The sequence below is a fragment of the Pogona vitticeps genome, chromosome 3 (assembly GCF_051106095.1).
Source record: "Pogona vitticeps strain Pit_001003342236 chromosome 3, PviZW2.1, whole genome shotgun sequence".
NCBI classification, from domain to species: domain Eukaryota; kingdom Metazoa; phylum Chordata; class Lepidosauria; order Squamata; family Agamidae; genus Pogona; species Pogona vitticeps.
The window spans coordinates 18,169,158-18,185,000 of record NC_135785.1 but is presented as its reverse complement, the minus strand read 5'-3'; the positions used below and the strand labels follow the sequence as shown (position 1 = coordinate 18,185,000).

Genomic DNA, 15,843 nt, shown 5'->3' with positions numbered 1-15,843 from the left:
GAACTAGACTGTCAAGGTAGGCATTCTACAACTTTGTCACCTAAACAGCAGCAATGAATCTTGTGGACTTTCAGCTACATATAATGTCCAGGTTTGTTTGGTTTTTACAACCCCCAAAATGGAAGGGGGGCAATGTACCAAAGAATCTATTGTTTTATGCCACTTGGTGGTTCTGTGTCCCAGGAAATACTATGTGTTGGGATTTTTTCCCAAAAAGAAATGCACTTATTTTTTTGCAAGCAGCCATGCAGGGAAGCAGATATTATATACCCTGGTTTTGTTATGCTAACGCCATTTGGTGTGGCGGGGAGCCGTGTTTGAAATTATCAATGGACTTAAGAAATAAAAGTTGATTATCTTCAGTTCAAACCCTACCTCCTAAAGTACTGGAATGTTTATTAGGACAGAAAATATTCCAGTGAAAATATTGCATGTAAAGTTAATGTTTTTCTGAGAGTTGAAAAAGTTATCCAGAGCTGCAATACCACCACAAGAAAGGCCTTAGGTCTGTTCCAAATACTTGGACAGGCATACATCTGAAGCAAAGTGCCTAAGATAACCAGGCCCTTAGGCTTTGAAGCACTTACAGTTGAGTCAAGAAGCAAACAGGAAGCCAAAGGGGCTGGTGTAAAATTGGAGTTATATTGTCTGACTTGCAAGCATCAGACAGAGGTCTAACCACTTTACTATGAACCAACTGAAGCTTTCAGACTATCTTCAAAGACCGTCCTGTGTAGTAGGTATTATTATAATCTGGAAGTAATTTGTATGTAGATGACTGAAACCAAGTGGGGTGTCTGTAATGGAACTCTTCCTATTTTGCTTCCTAAGGCATGTCTCCAGCACAGAACATGAGGATATCACATGGGGCAACTTGGAATAAATATCTTCAGGCAGGTTTGGAGGCATGTCTGCTATATGGAAATGTCAGACATGGAAAGACTTTCACCACATGTGAATTCTGAGAGTTTGTGACAAACATGGAATCAGTAATGTCTACTGAATCAATGAAACAAGCAAGTAAAGTTAAATAATATAAAATATGATGCACGCACACGTCTGATGTTAAGAAATGCACAAGACTGAATAGGAAATGAAATCCATTCAGTATAATCTGAACTGATTTTATGTGAAACATATTTTAATATGTAATGAACACAGAGAACAATATGCATGAATAAATAATAATACATCCCGAAGCTTTCAATATATATTTATTTTCTATAAAATATATTGCTGTACATACTGTACAGCAGAAGAAATGAACCCCTAGAGATAGTTTATTTTACTCAACTATTCAGTCAGAACTCTGTTATGGTTACTGTGAAGCAGAGAGCTGTGAAATGAAGAGTAGCTTTAAGGAGTAAAATGGAGTACATCTTATGTGAAGACAAATTTTTGAGCATATGAAACTTAGATTCTTTCTACACAATGGATATTCTGTTCACCTCTTCTCTGACCAGGATTATGAACTCCTGTCGTTGGTATTAAACCCACCAGCCCATACCTAAATGAATATTATTGCAGAGGATTATGGGAAATTACTGAAGGGAAACTAAGGGCTTGTCTACACACCTGTTTTGGAAGTGAGCTAAAAAGGGTTGCTAGAAGGTTTGTTATGCCATTTGATTTGATCTTTGCATCCAAATGACCTGTGGAGCTGAATCAACCCTATTGGTCCCCATCGGCCTGCTGTCAGAAGTGGGAGGAGACAGGAGAGGGCAACAAGGGGGATTTTGTTTGCTTTTCTCTTAAAGAGCCAAGCAAGAAAAGCAAGAAAACAAGCGCACATACACATGCACACATACCCACACAGGGGCACATGTGTGCACATGCACAGGAGGATTCAGCTTTCCAAAGGCAATCTCCTTGCCCTGCCTTTGAAAATTAAATACTTCCACAGAACTGCAAAATTGTTTAATTTGTCTACATCATGAAGCATCTCTCTTATTACGCCACCTCAGAATATTTGCTAATTGAAAGAAGAAGGCTTCCTTTGGTCAGTTCACAGCGATCACATGTGCTGGAGATGAAGCAAAGTAGACGGATCCTGCCTGCACCAAAAAAGTAGAAGCCCTTTGCCAGGAGCCAGAAAGGTCCAGGTAGGAATGCTCTCGGGGTGGGCTGGTTCACTTTAGAAAGAATGTTGCCTGATGGCTATCTTTAAGAGCGCACCAGCCTGTCCCTGAAATAGTCCAAACAGTGGGCTAAGAAGCTGTCTGAACACACTCTAAGAGAGACAGCAAAGTTTAGAACAGAATGGCTATTTCTTATGCATGATTATTTTTCACATGGAATCTAATGAAAATTGGATTCAACTGCAAATCTGCAATTTGCATTTTCATATATCTGCACAGCCTGTATGTATTATTCTGCTGCTCATAGTCACACGGTTGTAGTATGTATTCAGGGATGAAATGCTTTGGTACCATCCTCTAGGCCTTGATACTATCCTCAAGGCCTCCAGTGCCAACAACACATGAAGTAGAAGGAAATGTTAAGAGGTCTTAGTACTTAAGAAATCAAGGATGGTACAACATAGCATAATACAGTTCTGACTATCTGATATATAGATCTAACAACAAGGAAAACATGAACATACAAGTGTTAGCTGCACTACAGTGTGGAATGGACACCTCATAAAATTGTGATGTCTTTCATATGCTTCATCACTGAGCACAACTGCACACATTCATGCTTACATGCACACAGACACTTCTGTGGACATTCAGACACATCAATTTGGGCTTTTATTCATTCAGCAGAGAGCCTTATAACACCCTAAAGACTAGCAAGCTTTTTTTACATAAGCTTTTGTAGACTGCAGTCCACTGTGACAAACAGTGAGTTGGGTCTATATGGTATGTAGTAGAACAGAAACACAAAAGGACCAAACATCGATGATTATTTTAACAATGACTACTTAACAAACAGTCATGGGGTAGGGACAATAACATTCTAGCATAGAGAAGCAGATTTATACATGTTTGATGATATGAAGTCTTTGTCCAATCCAAGTGCCTGAGATAGATGAACCTGCAAATGAACTCTTATGGGTGGTTGTGAAGGAGAGAGAGAGCCAGTATGCCGTCTTCCACAGAGCAAAGAACAGAGGATGCATGGAAGGCATACTGGTAGAAATAGAGCAGGATAAGGAGAAAGGGAAAGGGTCACTTGAAGTGTGCTTAGCTGATGAGAAAGGGGAGGAGCTGGATTTGATTGTGTGGGAGGAGGATATAAAAGAGGAAAAAGGAGCACGAAGTTTCAGAATTATAATGGGCAAACTACCAGGCACGAGGCAGTGCAGACGGAGTGGAGTGCAGGACAAGAGGGATTTGCCACACTCATGAAAGAGTTCCCAAACCTCCAACTGGGAGGAGGATTGTTGCCTGACCCGAAAGACTCACGCGTGAAGAGAGAGGATCTGGAGCTGCTAGAATGGACCGTGGTAGTGTACCCCCCGCAACCAGTGGGGGGGGGGAGGAGGGTGATCCATCCCAGTGCCTCTTTACTCCAGCCACAACGCGAGGGGGACTGGGCGAGACACCCATGTTGTGGGACAGTATGTGCCGTGAGGAGCTCCCCACTGAGGCCCATGACCAATCAGGAGTGGTTTGGACTGGCCCCTCAGTGAGGAGTGATATCAAAACTCCAGGCGTTAGAGTACGAAGTTATCGTCTTTTGCCTGAGGTGAGTTTGTTCAGTAATAAATCAAGTCGTGTTAAGAATATGGAGCAGCCTCCATCTCTTCTTCCCGCGCCAACACAGGGGTCGCACACGATAGACAACGAACCTAATTACAGTGGTGAATTGCAACCAGAAGGCACAGAACAGAATATGCAAAAATTACAGATTGTGAAAATTGCCTCAACAGTGGACATTCAGTTAACTTCTGCACAGATGAGCTATACAGACACATGAAATGAATAAAAAGTCTTTGTCCCTATTCAAGGCTCAGGAGATGGAACTGAAAATCTAGTTCCTCTGTTTCCTTACATTAATCTATTTTAAAACTTCTTCTTTTCAAGAATTACCATCTTGAGGTCAGAGAGAAGGTATCCTGAGAGACTGAAGTCAATTAGCATTTAGGCTGGTTCCTAGATGTCTGTGCTCTCCTACTGAGGACTGCTCTAATCTGCTTTTTTAAAACTGTGTTTTATTGTGTGTATTGCAATAAAGAAGTATACCAGTCAATGTTATGGAGGAATGCAATTGCGACACTGGTGACATGATAAATTTATTATGGATCACTTTGTGCAGAGTCTTCAGGAAAGACAACAAGAAACAAACAAATAAAAATGAAGACAAATAAATATTGCAAACCTCCCATAAAACATGGACAGGAAGGAAATGTCCAGAGTTTCAGACAGCAGTACATTGTGCCCCCTAAAGTGGTAACTATTAGGCATTCTTATGCACATCTATCTTGACCTGTTATCATCCATTACTTCCATATAGCTTCTTTTGTCCCATCCATGTAAATTACAGGAATCAACTGAAGAGATTCAAGTGAGGTTGGTTTCAGCAATGCTCATTGCTTAGAGAACCCCATAAATCTGATGAATGATGGGATGATGGCAAATAAATTCTCATTACCATGCTAACTTCGGTTCACTAAATAAATTAGTCATGTCGCCAATGTCGTCACTGCATTCCTGTGCCACAGCAGCTGGACTGCCACTGCTACTCCTTCTTATGCTCCTCAAATCATAATACTTGAACCAACTTCAAAGTGGGCACTGACAGAATTAATTACTTAATACGTGTGAAGTGCTTTGAGATCCTCAGATGAAAGGCACCATATAATTACTTCTCCCTGCTTCTCCACTCTTTGTCAGCAGCAAGCAGAGAGGGAAATGATGGAATCCCAAAGTGTCGGATTTGATTGCATTGCCTTAATGGGGCTTGTGGTAGACTGCAAGGAATTACTTTGGAAAATATGGTAATACCTATGGTGATTTCAGCACTTGCCACTGTGTAAAAAATAATAATAAAAGGCTTGTCCACATTTTCCGTCACCTACATGAATGGCAAAGGGATAATGTAAACATGCCTTCCTATAACTCTTCCAACCCATCTTTGTTGATGTGGAAGCACACCTGCCCAATAATTCCACCTGTGCTGTTACAAGCCATGATTAGGTCATTCTAAGAGAAGCCCTGTTAAGAGTAAGAGCCAAAGTTCACCTATTCTAAGAGCCTCTTGCCAATATTGATTAGCCAAACATATCTAGGGAGTCTAGAAGCAGGTTAGGAGATAGCAGTCAACTAGCATTGTTATCGCAGAACATGATGATAGTATTTATCTATTATAGTGAATTGATACTAGATTGGAAGAATTTGTTCTCATTTAAAGCAAAGGTAGAAAGACCAACAGGGAAGTGTGCTATAAAATAAAGAGAAGGTGGAAACAGCACAGAAGAGTTAAAATGATGACAGACTCCTTTGAAAAGGAATCCTATGACAAAGAACCTGCAATTTTAGAAAATGATGTGAAAGCAGCTCTAAAAGCACTAGGAAGACATAAATCAAAGTGATGCTTAAGGCATTGCAACAAAGGCTTTTATCCTATATGTATATTTGTATGTTTTTATTTATTTATCTGGAAGCCGCCTAGAGTGGTCACAAGACCAGATGGGCGGAGTATTAAATAAATAAATAAATAAATAAATAAATAAATAAATGAATGAATGAATGAATGAATGAATGAATGAATGAATGAATAAATAAATAAATAAATAAATAAATAAATAGTGGTTGTTCTGGGTTTTTCAGGCTCTTTGGCCGTGTTCTGAAGGTTGTTCTTCCTGACGTTTCGCCAGTCTCTGTGGCCGGCATCTTCAGAGGACAGCAACCAGAGTACTGGCAACAAAGAAGATCAGTTATGCACAAGCACCGCAGCACAGTTTGCACATGCACATAAGTGTGCACCCGCACAAGCACCGTGTCACCGTTTGTGCATGTGCATGAGCATGGGGGGTGCTCTGCCTTCCTCAGCCAGTCTGTGGGGTGAAAAAGTTTGGGGACCTCTGCTTTATAGACTACAGCAAAGCCTCTGATCATGTGGATCATGTGAAACTATGGGTTTTTCTGAAAGAAATGGGTGTACCTCAGCATTTGATTGTCCTCATGCATAATCTGTATTGTGGACAAGAAGCTACTGTTCCGACAGAATACGGAGAGGCCTAATAGTTTCCTATTCAATCTGTAAACAAAGCACATCATACAGAATGCCGGATTCATAAGAAGGAGATGTGAACACTTTTGGAAGAAACATCAGTAATTTCAGATATACAGATAACACCATCTTACTGGCAGAAAGCAGCAACGACTTGAAATGAATTCTGGTGAAAATGAAAGAAGGAAGTGCAGTTGAACATTAAGAAGATCATAATCATGACAACAGAAGAACTACACAACTTAAATGTTGACAATGAAGAAACCGTTAAAAGATTTTGTATATCTTGACTCAATGATCAATCCAAATGGAGACTGCAGACAAGAAATCAGATTGGCTGGAAAAGATAATAGTACTGGGACAGGTTGAAGGCAGCAGGAAAAGAAGACCAAATATGAGATGGATTGACTTCCTCAAGGAAGCCAAATTTTACAGCTGAGCAGGGATGTTGAGGACAGGACATTTTGGAGGTGACTCATTCATTGGGTTGTCATAAATTGGAGGCAATCTGACTGCATGTAACAACGAGTTGCTTTACGGTTGTCACTTTATCTTATGGTGTAGGATTACATACAGTATGTGCTCTGCAACGAATTAGCTGGTGTTTTGATTTGTCGATAGTGAAGCACCATATCCCACATTCATAAACCAGTGGATTGCTTTTTTTTAGTTTTGAAGCATATAATTAATTCTGACAAGAGTGTCAACGTAAGTGGTATATATTTGAAACTATTTATGGCATGAAGAAAATTTCTCTCCTTAACAAGGCCAGAAATTCTAGGAACTTAGCAATTGATTAATATTTGAATTTACTGAGTTATTGGGAATAGTTTCAGAGTAGACAAAAGATTGCATTTCTGTATGTTAAGCATGATAAACGTTTGGAATTTAATTACTACAAGATGTGGAGATATGGACTAATATAGATGGCATCAGGAGCTCCGATGAGGACACCTGGCGGCATGATCAAAATACCTTACTCTTTATGCCACTAGGATGCTTCATCAGGAAAAGTGCTGATTTCTTCCTTGCTGCTCTACAACAATATCATTATAATAACAGACAAAGAGTACTGCAAGTTATCCATCAGACTAGATTATTTGAAAGGCCAAGATGCTGAAGCAAGTACGACTCCCCAGTCTGAGCTATTCATCAACCCAAGTGGCAGTGCTATGAATTCCTTAGGCCAGGCTACACTTCACTTTACCTTGCCTTATCCCATTCCTGCTCCTTTTCTATCATCATCTTCTGTCTGGAACTTACAGGTTTTAGCTGCCGCTGCTTTAAAAAAATTACCTCTTGAATGTCTACTTGCTTTAACTCTGGAGCCGTGTGGGGAAATATGGTCCTTCTGAAAGCGTGGACCCAAACCTATAGGTAAGAAGAAGCAATCTGAATGGGGCCTGGAAAAGGACTAGTAGCCTGTGCAGTTGTTGCAGCAGGGGAGTTATCTGCTCTCTGTAACTAGCTCTAGTGACCAGTCTTGCAGCTGCATTTTGAAGCAGCTGAAGTTTCCAAATCATCCATATTTATTTACAGTGGTGCCTCGCAAGGCGAATGTAATTTGTTCCACGAGTAGCGCTGTCTTGCGAAATTTTCATCTTGTGAAAAGCGGTTTCCCATAGGAATGCATTGCAATGCATTCCTATGGGAACTTCGCAAGACATAGATAATTCATTCGTCTTGAGAGGCATCGGTCTTGCAAAAAACATTCATCTTGTGAAGCACGGCCATATAAGAAGCCATCTTGCGAGGCACCACAGCAATCGGAAAAACCATTTGTCTTGCGAGGCACCACTGTATTTGCTTAAAATATTTTTATCCCAGCTTTCTCCTTTAAAAGAACCTGCATGGAGTGCATTGTTGTTGTTGTTGTTTAGTCATGTCCGACTCTTCGTGACCCCATGGACCAGAGCACGCCAGGCCCTCCTGTCTTCCACTGCCTCCCGGAGCTGGGCTAAATTCATGTTGCTCAAATTCATGTTGGTCGCTTCAATGACACTGTCCAACCAAAAGAACCTTGCATGGAGTGCATTACAGTAATCCAAGTGTGATATAACTCAGGCATGTGTCACTGTAACCAAATCAGACATCTCAAGGAATGGATGCAACTGTTGCACCAGTTTCAACTGTGCAAAGGCTCTCCTGGTCTCCCAGCGAGAACTGAGCATCCAGATTCTGGGATGAATCCTGGAGCACACCCACAGTTGAGAACTGAGTTTTCAGGATCTGCATTATCCATTTAATACAGGTTGCATCCCTATTCCCTCAAGTGCCTTTTGATTACCGTATTTTTTGCTCCATAAGACGCACTTCCCCCCCAAATAGTGTGGGGGAGAAGTATGTGCGTCTTATGGAACGAATACAGTAAAAAAGGGGTTCAACCACCACCACCCAGAAGCCCCCCACTGCCATACTGGGAGGTCTCTGAACTAGCACCAGAGACTGCTTGCTATTTGGACCTCACCATTCTGCACTACTGGCTTTTTAGTATCTGCTTCCCAGAGCCCACCTGGAAAACCAGCAAGGCCAACAGGCCTATGGCAGCAGGCAGTGAAAACAGCCAAGGACAAAAGGGGAAAGAATAATTCTGGAAAAAACAGGGGGAACCACAAACACAGTCCCCCCGCTTAGGCAGTTGATTTTCCCATATTTGGTGAAATCACAGGGGTCAGCACATCCAAAGTGCAATAGATGAGCCTCACCCTCGGAAAACCACTTTGATGATCATGGTATCTTCCCCTGCCAGGTATGAGTTGGAATGGCCTCTGAACCTCCTGCCCCTTTCTGTGCCCTGTCCCCGTGCCCTGTCCCCCAAAGGCATGGTGACCCCTGGCTGTACCTTCTGATCAGAACAGGGCTGCACTCTCTTGTGTCAATGCTTATTTCATAATAACAAGGATGAAACATATTTATTGAAAAATGCAAGTATTAATGGACTCGGTTTGTATAATAAGCTGCTCAGATTTGAAGTGCCAAATCATGGAGTTCCTACTCCAGTCCTCTGAAGATGCCGGCCACAGAGACTAGCGAAACGTCAGGAAGAACAACCTTCAGAACACGGCCAAAGAGCCCAAAAAACCCACAACAAACATGGTTATAATATTTTGTTGCCAAAAGGGAACTTTGATGATTTCCCAACTCCTAGGTTCCTGGGAGCAAGAAGGTTTATCCATTCTTGTCATATTTTTGAACATCCTGAAACCATCTGACTTGCCAATATAGATAGCACCATGTCTGATTTTACATACATCCTATATCCAAAGTTGCTCTTATGTTCTTAGGATATCTAGTCTGCAAAACATGTTAAAAGCACTCTACACATGCATTCCTTTCAAAAAGCAGCTCTAGTACATACCAATAAATTGTCATATCTGTATGAACTAGCATAGAATTACAGTCTATTTACCTGGAATGACTGGTGCTACTGACACTGTTAATTATTTGAAGATAAATCTAGTCTCTCTCCAGACTTGCATGCTCAATAAGTGATTCTTGTATCAGTAAATGTTTCTCCAGCTGACCCTCTTGTACACGCACAGCTATAGGTACATGCATGGGGGGTTTCCCTTATTGGTTCACCTGAGAACTTAAGCTTAAAACATCTTACTAAGCATTCTATTTTTTTCTGAGGAAAACATTTTTTTTTTTTTTGCCTATCTCAGGTCACCTATCTTGAAAAAGAATGATCGAGTTTTGATTTGATAACATAAATAAAATAAAATAACTGGTTCCTGTTCTTGAAGTATTTCATGACATTACTACAGTTATTGAAGTTCTAGATTACAGCTGGTTTTTATGTTCCTCAAAAATGTTTGTAATCGGCCTGGTGTTCTTTTGGAAACTAAGCTGAGAACATTGCTGCAGAGTAGTACAAAAGTGAAAGAATGAATAAACAAATAAATAAAATTGCACAAACAGACACTTAAGTTGCCGAAGTTCCATATAGGGACAAGTACTGCCAAAGAGAAGACAGTCAACAGAGGTACCCCTTTTCACTTGTGCAGTGCATGTATGAAAGGAAATTATTTTAATTGGGAACCTCATCTTCTTCTTAGCCTGAAAACAAGCCAGCAGATGGCAGTTTAAACCAGGACCACTCAAAACAAAACATTTTAGTTGTTAACATTCTTCTCAGAAAACTGTGTTGATTCTATCCAAATATGTGCATATAATATTATCACGAGATGTCCTTGTTTCTGTAAAAGTGATCAACATGGTCAAATAATATTAATATATGAATGTAGATAGAGTTGTGCATGTGTATAGATATAAGGCAAAAGATGGCATGGAACCCAGTATATATGCGCTGCTTCTATACCATCCATTCAGCAAGCTGCACCATTTAACAACCGACTGTGAAAGTGGGGAGTCTGAAATCTGTATCTTCACATTTCTTTGAAAGGCTAACCTTTTGTACTTCGCCATTTTGTTTGATTTCAGAACATCCCATCACATAAACATTAATAAGGCCTGAAGATTCATTGGTTGACATTCTGTTCAAGTAAATTCCACCATTTAAGGCTGATGATGTCAGATGCCCGGGCAATTTCTAGGAAATTGAACTTTTCCCCATCCCATTCTGAGACCCCTACAAGTCTTGAGTTTAATCCCTTTCATCACTGAAAACCCATCAGCAGGAATTTTCTGAATCAAGGACTCCCCTCTTCCATCCTTCAGCCCCAACTGGTTCCCAACTATAAAAGCGATTACTCCAGATTAGGAGGAGCTTCAGAAGGGATGGGGGAAAATTAAATTTTAAAAAAATTTACACAAATAGGATTTCATTCAATAACTGCAGATTTTGTACAATACAGTCTTTTGATTTTGGTTATTTTAGGGAAGGGATGTGAGAAATGTTGAAAAACATCTTGTTCTTCATAATTTCCATGCTTTGCCATGCCAACATTTACTAAGAAGAATCCGCCACACACTCAACAAGATTTGCCAGCTTCCTACAAAAATCCCTCTTCACTACATTTCCCCCCCCCCCTTTTGTTCTGTGCAGGAAATTGAAAAAATTATTTTCCTTCCTGGTGAATCCTAAACAGGAAGAGACTGTTCTGTGCAGGAATTGTAGTAATGTTACACACTTGACATTTCAGCTGGCATTTTGGAGTAAAAACTGTTGAAGGAACTACACTCCTCACTTCAACAACACTAGGGTTAGCACCACAAGATCCCTATGTAGTTCAAAATCCATATATACATCTTATGTCCCCACCCCAAACATAACTACAAAGCACAAACCGTTGATTTTACAACATACACACATATACCAAAGACGTTCCCTCGATCAGGGTTCTCTTCCATAATATAAACAACCTTTTCCATACAGTACTGTTTGTAATGAGCCTTAAAGGTCCTTATGACCCTCTGATCTAGTGACTGAAGTAAATATATTGTGTTTGCAGGGTACGTTTCCAGAATTTTCATACTGGTGGGAAAAAGTGCAGGAGGCACTACAATAGCAATTTATCAGCCCATCTCCAAGTATAGTTGCATCAATTTTAGAATTCTTTCCAGAAGTGAAAATGTCATTAAAACTGAGGGTTCCATATACCATTTTATATTAGCCTGTTAATGACCTTTGCCATAGCCAAATCCTTCTGTTTATTCACAAATAACTTCCATTCAGCAAAAGTCCCTGGTGGTTTTAAGCAAAAGCTTATTGCTTAAAGGTTCCATGCGTATTATAGTGTCCTCTTGATTCCAGCTGGAAGATACATGTGTAATTTCACCTTAAATAGTCTCTTCTCCATTTCCATTTTAATTGTGCTAATTCATGAGAAGGGTGCTAATTATTAATTTTTATTTTCCTTTTTAAAAATTTGAGATACTGTTTCTTAAAGGGCTGTTTGCCATTTTTAAAGAACAATAATGCAAGGAAACCAGTATTAAAGGCTCTCTACAGGATACAGGACTCTACAGTTATGGAAACTGACATGGGGCAAATCAAAGAGATGCACTCCATTTGTCTGTGCATTGGAGAATTTTCTCCTGTGTTGGAGCACAACACCTCCCAAGGCAATTGGTTCCATTGTCGCACTGCTCTAACAGTTCAGAAGTTCTTCCTGATATTCAGCTGAAAGCTATCTTCCTGTAATTTGAGCCCATGGCTGTGTCCCGCACTCTGGGAGGACAGAGAACAGATTCTGCCCCTTCTCTGTATGGCAATCCTTTAAGTATCCTTCTTAAAGTGCAGTGTCCGAAACTGCAAGAATTTCAAATTGTATTACTATGTTGTAGTAATGCAATTGGTTTTAAAAGCTTTCATCCACATCTTCTCCTTTACTGGTAGACTCCAACTACCACGTTCCTTTTGTTTTTTTGCCCCAGTTATATCAATCCACATGCTCCCAATGGGATAAACAAACTTATCCTAACGTTTTTCTGTGCAGGATGTATTTTTGACAGTTACTGATGCTCACCTCCCTTTCTATTCTTTATGTTCTTTGGAAAAATTTATATCCTTCAATTGTCATATTGCAGCCATGGGAGTCATCCCACCAAATTTCAGCTATCCTTATCAAGTCATATTTATCCTCCAGAACTAAGAGTTCCAGTTCTTCTTGTTTGTTTCCTATATTCCAGGCATTCATATATAGACACTGGAGAATGTGTGATTTGTGGCCTGCTTTCTTTCATACATTTTTGTGAAGGTTATTACTGGGTTCCATTACAGCTGCTTGGTCTGTTCCTCTTATTGTGTATAAACCTACATCTGTCTACCTTTGAGCTTGTGTCTCCCTTCCAATTTAGTTTGTGGCCAAACACATTCTTCCCAGTCCTTGTGAGGTGCCACCTATCACTCACCAGCAGTCCATCTTAAAGCAAAGCAAAGCAAGGAGCAAAGCATGCTGCTTATATACCGTCGCACAGCGCTTAAAGCACTCTCTAAGTGGTTTACAAGTTAATTATGCAAGCTACACATTCCCCCCCCCCAGCACATGCTGGGTACTCATTTTACCAATGTCAGGAAGATGGAAGGCTGAGTAAACCTTGAGCCAGCTACTTGAGATTAAACCCCAGGTCTAGAGCACAGTTTTGGATTCAGTAAAACAGTTTAAGCACTGTGCCATAAAGTTCCAGAAAGCCTAGTCTGTGCTTCCAAAAATTCAACCTTCTTAGCAAATCTTCATAGCCAGTATTTTTCTCTCTCTGTCTCTTTCTCAAAGTCCTTGAGTTTCCTTCCCAGAGCTTCAAAGTCTGATGTGACTTCTTCATAATTCTTCTTGGCTGTGTCACTTGTTTCCATGTAGATGCATTCATGGGTTTTATGATTGATGGGAATCCCTTTGCCACATCCCTAATAAATTATCCAGTGAGACAGCTTATTGGCAGGTCTATTGATAATTCAAGAGGAGAAGAGGAGAATGGCAAAGTATGAAGGCAAGAGGAGAAGGGGATGACAGAGGACAAGATGGTTGAACAGTCTCACTGAAGCTACCAACATGAATTTGACCCAACTCTGGGAGGCAGTTGAAGGCAGGAGGGCCTGGCGTGCTCTGGTCCATGGGGTCACAAAGAGTCGGACACGACTTAACGACTAAACAACAACATTGATAATTCCAGTTTCAATCCCACATAGTAGGGAGTCTCCAACTTCAGCTATTTTCTATTATTTTTGTAGGATGTGGGTTCTTCTTGGCTGAGCTTCAGCTTCTCCCACTTCCTCCTTCAGGTCTCCTGCATATCTTCTTCTGCATGCTGTTTGCCAGACTCCTTTTCAAGAATCTGAAAGAGTTTTTGCAGTTTCACTGGTGAAGATTGTTTCCTCCCTTATTTGCTTCTAACTGCGACACTTTTCCATTGTGCTTCTTCCACTATATTTGTTCTCTGCCCAGCATTCTCCTCCTCTGCTTTGTATTGTTGTTGTTTTTTCCCAGCTCCAGGGCCTTCCTTGGCCTCTGTTGCTTGAGAGTTCCATCAATGTGCTCCTCATCTTCTCTTATAGCCTTAAGTATGGCCACTCATTGCTCCTGTTCTCTTATGTTTTCGTCCAACAGTTACCAGTTTGTACTTACTATACGTGTCCACTGTGTTGTACTCAGGCACAAAGACAAACATTGCACACACTTTGATGGTCACTACAACTGAAGTGTCTCTTACCTCTACAATCCCTGTTATTTTTAATTTTTTTTCTTTTGTTTGTCTATGAGTACCATTTCTTGTGTCTCCTCTGCCTTGAAGAGTGCTGGGAAAATCTACTAATATATAACTATATCTAGAAACCAAACATTTTGTTAGGGTCCTCATCAAACTCCTGTTAGCTCACCCTTATCACTCGCTTATTGGGGTCTGTCTCAATTTTATTTCTATGCTGTGCTGTTAGGTGTCATCAAACAGAAAGGCCCTCCCAGTACTAACAGCTGCTACTTATTGCTCTTAGTAGTTATCAAGACATGCCTATTCCTCTTGAGCTGAGCATAGGGTGCTTCTGAATAGAGTTACCCCATGTCACTTTCTCCTGTCAATCTAAATCACTTGCCTTTTTGCCTTTGTCTCCTTGTTCTCCCTTTTTCTTTTATCTCTTCTTCTTTCCTTACTACCTTTCCCCAGTCAAACTTCAGTTAGTTCTCCCTGTTCGCTCACTCTGGTTTCTCTCATTTTCATTCGCCTGCTATGCTTTGTTAGGAGTTAGCAAACTGAAAGGTCACTTAAGTAAAGGTAAAGGTTCCCCTTGACAATTTTTGTCCAGTCGTGTTCGACTCTAGGGGGCGGTGCTCATCCCCGTTTCCAAGCCATAGAGCCAGCGTTTTGTCTGAAGACAATCTTCCATGGTCACATGGCCAGTGTGACTTAGACACGTAATGCTGTTACCTTCCCACCGAGGTGGGTCCCTATTTATCTACTTGCATTTGCATGCTTTCGAATCGCTAGGTTGGCAGGAGCTGGGACAAGTGACGGGCACTCACTCCGTTGTGTGGATTCGATCTTACAACTGCTGGTCTTCTGACCCTGCAGCACAGGCCTCTGCGGTTTAGCAGCGCCACTACGTCCCTTGAAAAATCACTTACTACAGTTTAACATTATCCCTGTCTTCCCATACTCTTCTTAGAAAGGGGGTAATTTATCAGCACAGGGCACTTATTTCAAAATTTTACAACTTAGATTTCAGAACTACTTAATGTAAATATGATAATTTCTAACTACTTTGCATAGACTCCCTTCTACTCCCCATAACACACTCTGTAGCCTCTGAGGACTCCTCACTACCAGACATCTGGCCATAAGAGATCATGTATATTTTCCAAATCTCAGGGAGATGGCTTCCTTTTCTTAAAAAAAAAATTACTGAATTGGAGACAACACACTCTTCTGCAATCCTCACTGTCTTTGTCCCATTGTGATTTCATTACTACCTCAAATGGGGGGCATACAAATCTGAGCTTGCTCAAGTCAGAGACCTGCATGACCCAGTGATATATGGCTTAGCACAGGCTCCCATGTTATACGGTTTGACCCAGCACTCATTCCACCATTAACAAAAAGATAATGCATGTTGAGCTCTGCAATCTACACAAGCAGATAATCTCTTGCCAAGATGAAACTCAAATCACCGGTGCATTCCAAATCCACAAACTTTTAACACGCCTAACACTTTCATTCTGCTGAAAAAGCTGCTACTTTCTCCATTGATAATGGATAAAGACAAACAATGTT

General features: G+C 40.7%; 1 protein-coding gene and 1 non-coding gene across 11 annotated transcripts in view; both read right to left on the bottom strand.

Annotated features, from left to right (window-relative positions):
- MECOM (MDS1 and EVI1 complex locus) overlaps positions 1-15,843 on the bottom strand; it is a 635,199-nt gene that overhangs the window by 237,570 nt on the left and 381,786 nt on the right. The window lies entirely within an intron of this gene.
- On the bottom strand, positions 8,778-8,934 carry LOC140706123 (U1 spliceosomal RNA). The gene has a single exon (XR_012085851.2). It is a non-coding gene; the product is annotated as a U1 spliceosomal RNA (small nuclear RNA).